This window comes from Dasypus novemcinctus, chromosome 1 (assembly GCF_030445035.2).
Source record: "Dasypus novemcinctus isolate mDasNov1 chromosome 1, mDasNov1.1.hap2, whole genome shotgun sequence".
Classification (NCBI taxonomy): domain Eukaryota; kingdom Metazoa; phylum Chordata; class Mammalia; order Cingulata; family Dasypodidae; genus Dasypus; species Dasypus novemcinctus.
In genome coordinates, this window is record NC_080673.1 from 200,685,015 (window position 1) to 200,698,480 (window position 13,466).

Here is a 13,466-nt window from a genome sequence, read left to right on the forward strand (position 1 = left end):
TTGGTAAATGTTAGCTGAATATGTAATATATTCTAAGGAAAACTGTAATCAGTAGCTAAATAACCTGTTCTGGATTTTTGTTGCTAACCCATGCCAACTTACTACACTATAGCTCCCAGAATTCTGCTTTTTTAAAGGGAGGGAAGGAAGGAGGAAGAGTAGCAAAGAAGGAGGGAAAGAGGGAAAAGGAAGTACGTAGGGAAGAGAGAGAGGGAGAGGGAGGGATGGAAGGCTTTCAAAAAGAGAGAAATTGATACTTTCTTATTTCCAGTCTTCTACTTCATAGTTTCAGAGTCTGCAGTAGCAGACAATAGGGCTGGTTAAATGGAGGGGACAAAGGCAATTAACACTAATTGGAATTAATATGGTGGTCTAACTTTTTAAATTAAGCTAACTTACTCTCCAACTGAAAAATATTGCTTCTTTGTAATAATAAGCCCTATCCTTTTAAACGAAATTCATAGCTTGGGAAGCAGACATGGCTCAACTGACAGAGCGTCCATCTACCATAGGGAGGGTCTAGGGTTCAATCCCCAGGGCCTCCTGACCTGTGTGGTGAGCTGGCCCATGCGCAGTGCTGCTGCGCGCAAGGAGTGCCATAGGGGTGCCCCATGCAAGGTGTGCACCCCGCAAAGAGAGCCGTCCCACGTGAAAAAAGTGCAGCCTGCCCAGGAGTGGCACTGCACACACAGAGAACTGACACAGTAGGATGATGCAACAAAAAGAGACACTGATTCCCAGTGCCACCAGATAATGCAAGTGGATGCAGAAGAACACACAGCAAATGGACAAAGAGCAGACAACAAAGGAGAAGGGGAGAGAAATAAATAAAATAATAAATCTTAAAAAAAAAAAAAAGAAAAAAGAAATTCATAGCTTAAAAAAATAAAACCCTAGATTCTTAATCTAAGTGACAATGAAAGGACTAATGAATAATTTCAAAAGCTGAGTAGCAACCTATAGAAGGAAGTCAGGGAACTTAAACAAGCTCACTGCAAGGTCTAGGACTCTTCAATATCAAAGAAAAGTAAAAACCTACCATGAACTCAATCTTTTCCTCCTCCTTGCTCCCTCCACCCCAACTTTCTCTTTACATCTCATTCTTTCTGCCTGTCTTCATAATCACTACTTTTTAATTCTTGTTTCACTAGCTCCCCAAACAGCATTTATCTGGCAATGAGTGCATTCCCTCCATTTCCAAAGTTCTCACCACTTCTGGTTTCCTTGACCTTTCTGTATGACTAGCACAAGTTTGATGGTTTAGAGAATAAAGCAAGTTAAGCGTCCCCCTTTCTGGATGCTCAAGACAGGGAGGGGCCTGGGGCAGACTTAGCAGTTTTGCTTGAAGAGTGGGGAGGGGGGGCGAGCCTTACCTCTCCCAGGGCAGGCGTTAGCCTTTGAACACTGTGAAGTTCTTTTTACTCTGAATCAAGTTCAGCTACTGTGTTCCCCCACCTGGAACTTCCCTCTTCTCCAAATTAAGCATTCCCTGTCCCCTCAAGAATTTTTTCCATGAAATACATTTGTGGCATCTGGTGATACTTCTCATTCTCCTTTGAATGCAGCAATTTGTGGGCCTCAAAAATCAAAACTGGTTCCCAGAATGAACTCAACTCTGTCAGCAGCAAGTACAGAGGAGGGGAGAACCACTGTCTTAGCTGCGCAGCCACTGGGCTTCAATAATGCCACCTAAGAACATGCTCACCTTCATGTCACTAAGTCAAGGTGCCTTTACATCAACTGAAATGACTTCCATGAGTGCTGCTGATAAACAATGTCCTCACTATATTCATATTTTCTCCTGGCCTCCTGTAATTTGCAATTCTGATAATAAGACATCTTCAAGTCTAAATCATCAATTTAAAAAAATGGGGTGACAGGTCAGCTGACAGGGAGATAAGGATGGACAACCACTATACCAAGGAACCAAGAGAGTCCACAGCTGTGAGCGTGAGAGTCCCCTCCACCACCCATGTGGGGTCAAAGCCCCCTCTCAATCGAGAGGTAGAAAGGGCATTGCCATCCCAGGGCCCTCCAGATGGAGGAACAAAATATGGATTAGAGCAGACTTACTGGTATTCTATAGAATTATTGTGACTCTAGCAATGGAAGAAATTATATCATTGATGTGGAGACAGTGGCAATGGGAGCTGCTGGAGGCAGGGAGAGGGAAAAGGAGGTGTGATATGGGGCATTTTTGAGACTTGGATTTGTCCCGAATGATATTGCAGGGACAGATGCAGCACATTATATATCCTGCCATAACCCACTAAATGGACTGGGAGAGGGTGTAAACCACCATGTAAATTATAATCCATGCTGTTTAGCAGTGCTCCAAAATGTATTCATCAAATGCAATGAATGTGCCACACTAATGAAAGAAGTTGTTGATGTGGGAAAAACAGGCGTGTGGGGTATATGGGAACCTCCTATATTTTTAATGCAACATTTTGTGTGATCTATGTATATTTTAAAAATAAATAAAAATATATTATTTTTTAAAATGGGGTGAAACTAGGGCTAACAAATAAGTTGTGGCTATAGGACAACCACCTCAAACAGTCACAGACCCACCTAATGGTCCAGATAATCAGTCCACTTAGAAAATACTTCATTCACAAAGATACCACGGAAGACTCTGCTGAGTGCCTTCTGACATCACAAGATCCCCTCACCTGCCAGCCAAGCAACCTGATCCAAAAGTGTCCAAGAGTCTATGCTAATTCTCATCAGTTTCTTCTCTGTGTGCTCAGAAACTTATATTTGTTCACTTGGCAAATATGTAATGCCCAGTAGGAGCCAGGCACATTAGGGGAAGGAGGGAATAAAGAAGAAGAGAAGAGCGAAGACAGAATGGGGAAGATCAACCCAAATACCTGTCATGGCTTTGCACTGCTTTTCAGATCCAACCCAAACTCTGTCTGGTCTCGAAGATGTACAGAGAATGTGTGTGTGTGTAGAGTGTATATGTGTGTGTGCATGTGGCATTGTTCCCAGGCTCAGTAACATACAGCGTGGACTAAAGGTTCACAGAGAACTGGGCTCAGATCCTGTCTGTCTTAACAAATACTATGTATTGGTCTCACCGTTTTGGAGGCTAAGAGTCTAAAATCAAGGTAGGGGCGGGTCATGCTTTCTTCGAAGTCTGTAGAGCTCTTGTGGTGGCTTGCTGGCAAGCACTCTCTGCTTCTGTCACATGGCTGCCTGTGTCCTTTGGTTTCCTCCTTCTCAGTAGTCTGGATCTCTGTCTAGACTTCATCTCCCTTTAAGGACCCAGTCATATTGGATGAAGGCCCACCCTGATTCAAGTTAGCCTCACCTTAATGGGATCTTTGCAGTTCACAGCCAGAGGACCAGGGATTAGGACTTGAACTTGTCTTGTAGGAGGTATGATTCAATCCCCAATATCTTCTCTCACTTACTAGTGAAACAGACCATGTAAATTACTTAATCTCTTTGAACCTTAATCTCCTGTTATATAAAATTGAGACAGTAACTTTGAAAGTAGCTACAAGCCATCAATGAAAACAACATCCATAAAAAATCTTACATTGTGTCTGGTACAGAGAAGGTGCTCTGTCATTTTACGTTTCCTCTCTTCCTTCCCCCTGATTATTGTCTGGGTATCTATCACCTATGAGACAGGTCAGCCTGGACGGTGGAGTGCCATGGGAGCAGTGGGTGGAAGGAGAGGTAAAGGGGCCATGTTAAAGGTCATTCACAAAATCGCAGAGGAGAGAGAAAGCTAGAGAGAGAACAATGGAAACTAGATTGGGCATGACACTGGAGGCAAAGGCACAATTGGAGGGCGGGTGGTGGTAATACTAGTAGCTAACATTGATTGAGTACTTACCGTGTGCTAGGTGCTATCCTAAGAGCTGTACATATATCAACAGTTTAAGCCTCACACCTACTTTACAAGGCAGGCCCAGAAAGAGGTTAAGCAAGCTGCCTCAGGTTGTATAGCTAGATGGTGATGGCGACAATTTCACCCCAGGAAGGCTGGCTGCAGCGCCTCCCCTCAACTGCCTCAACAGAAATAGGAGTCCCCACATACAGCGAGGTCAAGAACAAAGGGGAGTGGCTACGACAGGTTGATGCAAGTTCAACTCCATGATGGCTGGGCATCTGGAAAAGCCTTTCTTCAAAGTAGTTTGGGGACAACTCAACTGGGCACAGCAGCTCCTAAAAAGAGCTGCCCCCCCCAGCCCCCATTGGCCCCTTGCCACCCCCATGGGAGAGCTGCACCTGATAGCAAGCTTGAGCTTGGCGGGCAAAATGGAAAGCACACACAATAAACACTACACTTGAACAATCTTCTGGCGAAGCCATATTGGATTCTAATATACACCCTTAGAAGAAGTTCAAAACAGTCAGTTTCCCTTCTAGTGTTGGAATAGATTGCTGTTTCTGCAGTTGTGCACCAGAGGAAGAGGCTGGGCTGAGTTTAGGAGCCATGATGCCATGAAGATGCATATTCTCAGAGTGAGACTCCCAGGCCAGGAGGCAAGATATTCTTAACTAGGAGAGGCACTAGGAAAACAAAACCAACAAAGGGGACTGCCGACTCACACCCACCTCACACTCACTCCAGGGCATGGGCTTTCTGAGTGCCAGGGTTCACTGGACAACAGGCACTGTTTAAATAGGGCGGTAGTTCTTTTCTGCCAAGCATACAGTTGGTCTCTTATAAGTTAATTTTCTGAATATGATGTGCCTCTGGGTTGCAGCTTTCTCTTCTACTCCCTCCAACACACACTCCTTTAGAGTTTTTAAAAAACTCCAGGTTGAAATGCCTGCCTTTTCCTCAAGGCAGGTACTTCTCTCCAAGAAAAAGCCTTCTGATATATGAGCCACTTTTTTCATATAGTCTTTTTTTCCCCACTGGCGGTCTATCTCCGTTTTGCTCTCCTGGAAAGCATGCCCTGCTTCCCAGCAGTCAGCATCCATGGATGCCAGCAAGTTAGGGGCTGCTTCCAGGCACACTGGGACTCCAAGCTGGTTTTAGTACCTCGGAACCACTGCTCTGTGCCTTGATTCCTCACTGGAATGTTGCAAAGGTTAGACAAGAAGATCCCCAAGGTCCTTTCCAGCTCAAAACATCCCAGATAAGGTGTCTTTTTTTTTTGTATGTTCAGCCAATTTGAAAGCTCCTTATGACCAGACCCTGCAAATTTCTTTCCACAACTTTTATACTTTCTAAAACTTCAAGGATAATTCTAAGGATCCCTATACCGGGGATCTTCATTTATTAATGTTATCTCACTTAGGGCCATTCAGTAAGACAACCTTTTTAAGAAATTAGAAATATGTACAAGCATTCACCATTCAAGAAATATTTATCTGACACATAAGGTATAAGAAAAACAGATAATAAAAGAACTACTGTGTATAGTTGGTGCTGGAGTTGGTAGACGTACATCCAAGAGACTGGAATCTCTGGGCTGTTCATATGTCAGTTGGGCCCTGAGCCTCAGCAGAATTGCAACATCTACTCTCTAGTTCATTGGACTCACCCAGGACAACTAACAAGGAGGTTAGGAGAGACAACTACCATACCAAAGAACCAAGAGAGTCTACAACTGCAAGCAAGAGAGTCACATCCATCAGCCATATGGGATCCAAGCCCCATCTTAATTAGAGGTAGAATGGGCATCACCATCCCAGAATCCTCAGAATGGGGAATAAAATATGGACTAGAGCAGACTTACTGGTATTCTACTACAGACTTTTTGTGATTCTAGCAATGAAGAAATTATATCATTGATATGGAGACAGTGGACACTGGAGGTGCTGAAGTCAGGGAGAGGGGAAAAAGAGGTAATATGGGGGCATTTTCAGGACTTGGAATTGTCCTACAATGACATATACAGGCCATCATATATCCTGCTATAACCTAGAGAATTGAGTGGGAAAGAGTGTAAACTACAATGTAGACTATAATCCATGCTTAGTGGCAATGCTCCAAAATGTGTTCATCAATTGCAATGAATGTACCACACTAATGAAAGAAGTTGTTAATGTGGAAAAGGTGGGAGGTGTGGGGAGTGGGGCATATAGGAATCCCTTATATTTTTTAATGTAACATTTTATGTAATCTAAGTATGTTTTAAAAGTAAATAAAAATATAGTAAACATTTTAAAAAAAGAACTACTCTGACAATTTGTAATAGTAGACTAATTTGTATATTAATAAATGTTGTTGGGTAAATATGCAACAGAATAATAGCAAATGCTTAAATAGTGTTACTCAAGGGTTTTATATATTTTATTCCATTTAATCCTCATTACAATCTAGTAAATGGTGGAGCTGGATGTGAAACTTGGTCATCTCCACAAGAGCCTGTACCTTCCCTTGCTCTAATTATTTTTCTGAACATTCAGAAGAATAGTGACAGGAAAAAAAATTTCATTTATATTTGAGTTCTTCAAATTAAAATCTCAACTCATTCCTTAAAATTACTTACATATCTTAAAAAACAAATAGTGTACAATTCTCACATGAGTTTTATTTTCTAGGACAGATTATATTTTTCATTTCTCTCGTTGCCTTGCAAAAAACGGCCATAAACATCTAAGGCAGGGGTTCTTAACCTTTTTTGTTTCATAACCCCTTTGTCAGACAGGTAAAAACCACAGACCCCTTACTAAGTCCACACTATACACTATGTATTATTTAATAAACATATCACACCTGCACCAACACGGCCCCACAAGAATAATGTATTTTGAATTTTCAATTCAAGCTCACAGACCCCCCTGAAATCTTCTATGGACTCCTGGTTAAGAAATCTGATCTAACATACAGTTCTTGACCATTTTCTGGTGCACACATGTCTTTTGAGATTGTGATAAAAGCTATGATCTGATCTTCTACCCATCCCATCCCCCAAAAGCATATGCACAGCGTCAGAGGCTCTTGGTTCACTGGAGCTCAGTTTAAAAACTTCTGATCATAAAACATGGTTCAATTAACAAAGGAGGGTACAATCTTTCTGTCAACATCACCCACACAAAGAAGCACTTCCAGGTCAGGCCCCAGAAGCAGCTGCTGGCCATCCGTAGCTTGTCTGTGTGGTGACATTAGCCAGCCACCAAGGGATGGGAGTAGGCCTGCAGGGCTTGGGGACAGGCCCCGTGCACTGTGAGTACTACCCACAGCTGTCTATCTTACACACGTAGAAAAGGAAGAGATGGCAGAGAGCCAACCTCCAAAGAACAACACTAACTACAAATACTTAGTGTTTACTATGTGCCAGGCACTGAGTTAAATTAAGCCTTTTGCCCAGATCACCTCACTTAATCCACACAACAAAGGAGAAAACAGATGAGGAAACTGAGGCCCAGAGCAATTAAGTAACTTGCTCAAGGTCATACAGATAGCAAATTGAAAAGCCAGGGTCCCTACTGTATGCTGACTCCACAGCCTGTGCATTTAGATTCTTCACAATATGCCTCCAAACCTAGGTTCTTAGAAGAGAAAATTTGAGCTGAAGAACCAAATCCAAGCCTCATCATTCAGCTTCCTGCAACATCCTTCCCCCACCAAACTGATATTTTTAAAATCCCAATTTTTATTGCTCAGTCTCTCCAAGAGCATTTGCTAATTATCTTCTAAATTCTAATCCATAGCAGAAAATATGAGGCAAACAAACATTATTTATATTGCATTATAGTACATTCTGTACCCAAGAAATATGTCTTTTCCCTTTGTGTCAGAGAATTAATAGACTTTTAAAAATTGTTAGTCCAAAAAGAACTGTGTCTTGTTCATTCTGGATTTCCATTGCCCAGATAGTTCCTGGCTCAATGAATGTCTGTTGATGAGTGATACATTTTATCAAGAATTTGTCATTTTAAAATAAACATTAAGGAATACCATATCTAAAAGTTGGGTGGTGACACGTGAAAAGGGATTTTTAATATGGAGTTTTCTCACATGGATGCCGCACGTTTCAGTATATACCAAGAGCACACTCTCTATAACAAGCAGCCAATCGTTCGTGCCCTACAGTTTACAATCAGCAGCCACTCCCCCCTCTTGTGAGGCAAACAAGTCAGCAGCAAGGTATAAAGTTTGTGGCAGCAAACGGTTCCACCTGACTGATAGTTCCTTATTACTAGGGTTAAACATGTGCGCTTGAAAACATGAAACCCAAAAAAACTGAACTCTGCCTCATGAGATTTTAAAAACAAACAAAAAAAGAATGATCTTTTTGTTTGAATTGCAGTATCGGCCATAAGAAGAAAATGCTTATGAAGATGGCAAGGACCAGGATGTTACGCCTATCGGCGTGGGAAACCGCTAGTAGGATGAACAGATCACAGCTGTTCCTGATACCATTCTCCTGGAATTCCAGCCTGGTAGAAACAAAGAACTAGGAACAACATAAAAACTCACAGGTCCACAAACGCAGGGCAAGAGTTTACACCAGTGTAACCTGAGGTCGGTGCAGCAAGCACAGTTCCTGCCCACTAGGTGGTGCTCTCCACCACTGTTCCTCAGGAACAGCACAGTACATCAAAATGACAACAGCCTGGCTTTAAGATGATTTGTCTCTTGAGGATATACATTTGGTTTAAGTTTCCACTGCGAAGTTAAAGTTCTTAGGATAGGTCATGCAGATCAATTGCTCCTGTAATCTGAAACTCAAAAGAGCAAGTAATATCTAAACAAGGGGAGGGGGTGGCCCTGAGCTTACAGGGCTCTCTAAAAGCCAGGAGACAGCCTGGCTACCTCTAATCTCATCATCAAAACTGCTACCTTGTTCAGTTTCTGCTTCACATCAGCAAAGGGAATAGTGAAAGCAACTGCCAGCAGTTACAAAGAAAGACATCCAACTTCCATACTGCTTGACACATGCCAATAATTTACATGCAACAGAAAACACTGGTAACATGTAAAATCGGAAAGGATAAGTGTGTTGCTTTATTTGGAAGTACTTCTCTTTTAGTAAAAACGAAAGCAAAGGAGTGAATGTTCATTTTAGCATGAAGCACTGAGAAAGGTTTGGTAATAAGATATACAGACTTGTCTCTGGAACCATCTTTCGATTGAGTGAATGGGAATAAAATGCAGAACACGTCAGCCTTGAATACGAACACTCAAGTGCCACACAAAATCTAGGGCCTTGTTTCATCATTCCTTATTTCCAAAAAAATGTAGATTCCTTTTCCTCATTATGGTCTTCTTCGAAGTTAATCAGGCACGGCACTTAAAAGTACTTCTGTACACACACACACCTATGCAGAAAAAATTATTTCAAAGAATAAATTAAGAATTTGTCATTTTAAAATAAACATTAAGGAATACCATATCTAAAAGTTGGGTGGTGACACGTGAAAAGGGATTTTTAATATGGAATTTTCCTCTTTGCTGAAAAAAAAATTTTAAATATAAAATTTAGCAGTTCCTAAGATTTAACAAAATTGTAGAAAATTGCTAACTGCTAAATTTGACAAAATGAAGACTTGTCTGACAAAAATTGTTACTTAAATGTACAAAGTAGCATAAAATAAGTACTTCCTAATACAACATCTGTCATAGAAAAACATCTGCATATAAACAATTAGAAAAATAATAATGGTCAGATTCTGGCCAGTACATTACACATCTTGATTTTTAGAATCGAATTACATGTTTTCATTCTACTTTCATTTAAGTTATTGTTTTACTCAGACCCCTAACAGTTTAGGTTCTATGTTGAAACTATATTCAGCACTCACTTTGAAAGCTTTGAAAGTAAAACTAGTATACATAATTTTGATCCTTTTAACAGTTTTTCAGATCGTTAGGTAAACCATTTGAAACACAAAGAACATAAAAATTTCCATTCTTAGTCTCACAGCAACAAATTTCACTTAAAATTACATATCAATTTGTAAGCAATGAAACTGTCATCGAAATTTAACAATTACTGCCCCGCCAACATACACCTATACTTTTAAGAGACAAGTATTATACAGAAGAGAGGAAAGTAAAACTTTACAATATTCAAGAAATCCTTCAGAAAGTCTACAGAATTACAGTATCTGATCAAACATTAGAATGCCGACTTTTTCAAAAGGCCTATATATAGTTGGTAGAGTGTTAGCTTTCTACCCTTAAGAGTGTCATAGCTGGAAAACTGACAAATTTCCCTAAGAATTAAAATATAAACAACTGAAAATAAAATGCCAACTGCAGTGAGATTTAAAACAAACTTCAAATTAAAATGTTTGAAAATTATTTTTATTTATACTCTATATTTTGGTATATTTTAATACTTAAAACAACTAAATTTTTTTCTCCTTGAAAAATAATCTTTTTATACGCTGAAATCAATGCAGTTATTTTGTTGATAGTTTTCATTTTACTGGTAACTAATACGCATTTTGTTTTTTTAATAGAATCTATAAATGAATACATAATTTCTGTGCCCATAATTGGAAAGGGGCATTTTGGGGACTCCTATAACAATGACTAAGGTTCTTTAAAAAAAAAAAATTCACCCATGATGAAGAATTCATATTTAACCCTTATTTTAAATTACAGCCAAAGCCTTTGTTCCAAATCCACATAAATCACCGTTCTCTCTGAAAATGAGTTTTTAAAGAAAACTTATTAAATGTTACATCTGACTTTAATAGAGTTTCCCAATTTGCTTTTGCATGTTTATTATCAAACTCTAATCATGACTTTCCCAAACTTATTTATACTTTCACACAAACTTCCAAAGTTTTCCCAACTTAAATAAAAACCCACAAAAACTGTGGGAAATGTTTCGCTTCAAAGATAAAAGAAAATTGGTCCAAATGTACATATGCAATAATCAGTGTTTACTTTTGTTGCTCAAACATTCAGCCCACGGCACTTTCAATATCTATATTCAACTTAATTTTCTTGTCTCTTAAAAAAAAAAAGGAGGGAAAGTAGTTTTCTTTCTGTGTTTTGCTCTCAAAATATAAACTCATTTAATGCAAAGCATTCCTGCATCAGGCATGTTTTAAAATACAAGGACAGCTAGTCTCAACAGCATTCATACATACAAAATGCCATGTCTTTCAAAACTTCAGTCTGAATATCCTATAAATCTAATTTCACTTTTCCTAATAAAATGAGAATATTTTACTGAATAAGGCCCAATGATAATTTAAGTAAATGAAAAGAAGAAACGAAACCGCAATGCTAAAGAGAAAAGAGGATGAGTATTCATTTTGTTTAGTAATAAAGTTGGGTTTTCCCCCTTTCAGCTTGTCTACTATAGATTCTGTACTATGCTTACTAAAATATGACAAACCCACAACCTGGGAGCAATTTACTAGTTAACATTATCTACTGAAAGAGGATGTATACAGCGGGTAAGTGCAAACTGGGAACTATACGGCCCTTGTTCAGAGGTGCTCAGGAAACTGGGCTGTGAACATCTGAAAAATAATCATTGAAAACAGTGTAAAGCAGGGGTTCTTAACCTTTTTCTTTTTGTTCCACTGACCCCTTTGCCAGTCAGGTGAAAACCACGGACCCCTTACTAAGTCCACACTATACACCGTATTATTTAATAAATACATCACACTCGTCCCAACACGCCCCCAAAAGTATGTTTTTTTGAATTTTAATTCAGGCTCACAGACCCCTTGTTAAGAATCCCTGCTCTAAAGGGTAACTGATCTACATAATCCACAAACCAAGAGATACCATTTAATTCTAGAGGCAGAAATTTGTCTCTCAAAGGGGATCTAAGACATCCATAATACAAGAAAAAGATAATGAAATAAAAAAGAAATCATTCCTGATAGAGTGAACATACTTTAAAGTTTATATGATTGACAACAGAAAAGATTTTTTTTTGCCATTAAAAAAAAAAGGTCTCCGGAGAACAGATTCTGGTTTTGAAGTATGTCACACCCCAGTTCCCCAGACACGAATCCCAGTTCATTTTTTAAAATGAGGTCTATTTCCTGTAATTTTAGATATTTTAGAGTACAATTATTTTACATTTTTATGATGCCTTTGGGGTATCATTACAAATATTTTTATGTGTTTAAACTTAGGAAAGTAAAATTAAGTAATAGCTTCTCTTAAAGGGAGCTGTCAACTCTCTCCTGAACAAAAATCTTTGTTTTAAAGCAATCTAGAGATTTATATCCCTAGTAACCATAGAAATTAATCATAAGCTTTAGGAAAAAATTGCATAAAACGCTCTTTATTTAATTAAAATCAGAGCTCGGCTCTTAGAAATAAGGACCTTCTTTTGAACAGAAAGAACTTTTCACAAGAGTAGAATTGTTTTAACTCAAGGTGGCACCTTTTATGAAAAATTAATCGAACACATTTAGTTGACTTTTGAATTTGTGTGCCTAGAAAGTTAGATAATTTACTGGAAAGGATGTGCTCAGGAAACTTTTTGTAAGAAAAGAAAGTAAAGCAAACTGGAGCTAAACAGTATTTGTTATCTAAGTGTGAGCAGAAAAATAAAGAGCAGAGAAAAGACCTTAACAATAACTATAAGAGCACCACTGGCAGCAGAACTCCCCACTTTGTTTTTAAGAAACCAAAAGTATCATTCACCCTGCCATAATGTGAAGATCCAGGGCACACAGGATGGTGAATTTCGCGCTTGTGCTCATTACCGCGTTCTCCTCCACGCTACTAAAATGCAGACATGTTCCAAGTCTGCCTATCAGCAGAGGACTAAGAAGTTTGTTTGAGATTCAGGAAGCCAGTCAGGAACGCCCGGGCCAGCCTGCCCTGCTCTTCTGGGCCACGCTCTACTGACCCAGCGGTCTGAAAGCATCTGTGCGGTCGGGGGATGGTAAAGACAGATGCCCCAAACATCTGTAAAATGTCAAGAGATTTTCAAGGCTTATGAAATTCAGAATTTGGTGAAATCTATGTACTACCAAATTTAATTAATTTATATGAGATTTAAAACTTAAGAGCTTCATGTTTTCCTCTGTATAATGAATAATTTTTTAAAGTTGGCCACAGTCTACTTCCCATCATTATATATTTTTAAACCCACCTATTTGGCCTTTCCAGAAAAATGGATAAAAATTAAAAAGGTTAAAAGGTCAGAATAAAGAAACAAAGAGATGGATGATTATCTGATTAACCAAACATTAAATATTTGCACATTGCTTATACAGCATTCTTGTAAACACCAAATAAAACCCAAGCTACAAATGTTCTTGCTTTCAGACCATCAAAATCTTTGAAGAGGCCAAAATAGAAGTTTCTCCAGAAGATTTACTCACCACTAAGAATGCTAAGGATTTATTATTATCGCTTTCTCCAAGCAACCCCACTTTTGTTTCCTCCCTACACCATCCATAGCTAATTTCACAGTCGTAGAAGAAAAAATTCACCAAGCATTTCAGAGAATCAAGACTTCGTGGTATATGTAATGTGGTGTAGAGGGACCTGTAAATTACAAGAATGGGTAGTTTGCACATGTATTTCATAGATACTACAGAATGTTCACTTT

General features: G+C 39.1%; 1 protein-coding gene across 1 annotated transcript in view; it reads right to left on the bottom strand.

Moving 5' to 3' along the window:
* The window catches only part of STX18 (syntaxin 18), a 133,466-nt gene that overhangs the window by 77,509 nt on the left and 42,491 nt on the right, over positions 1 to 13,466 (bottom strand). The gene's annotated exons all lie outside the window — the stretch shown is intronic.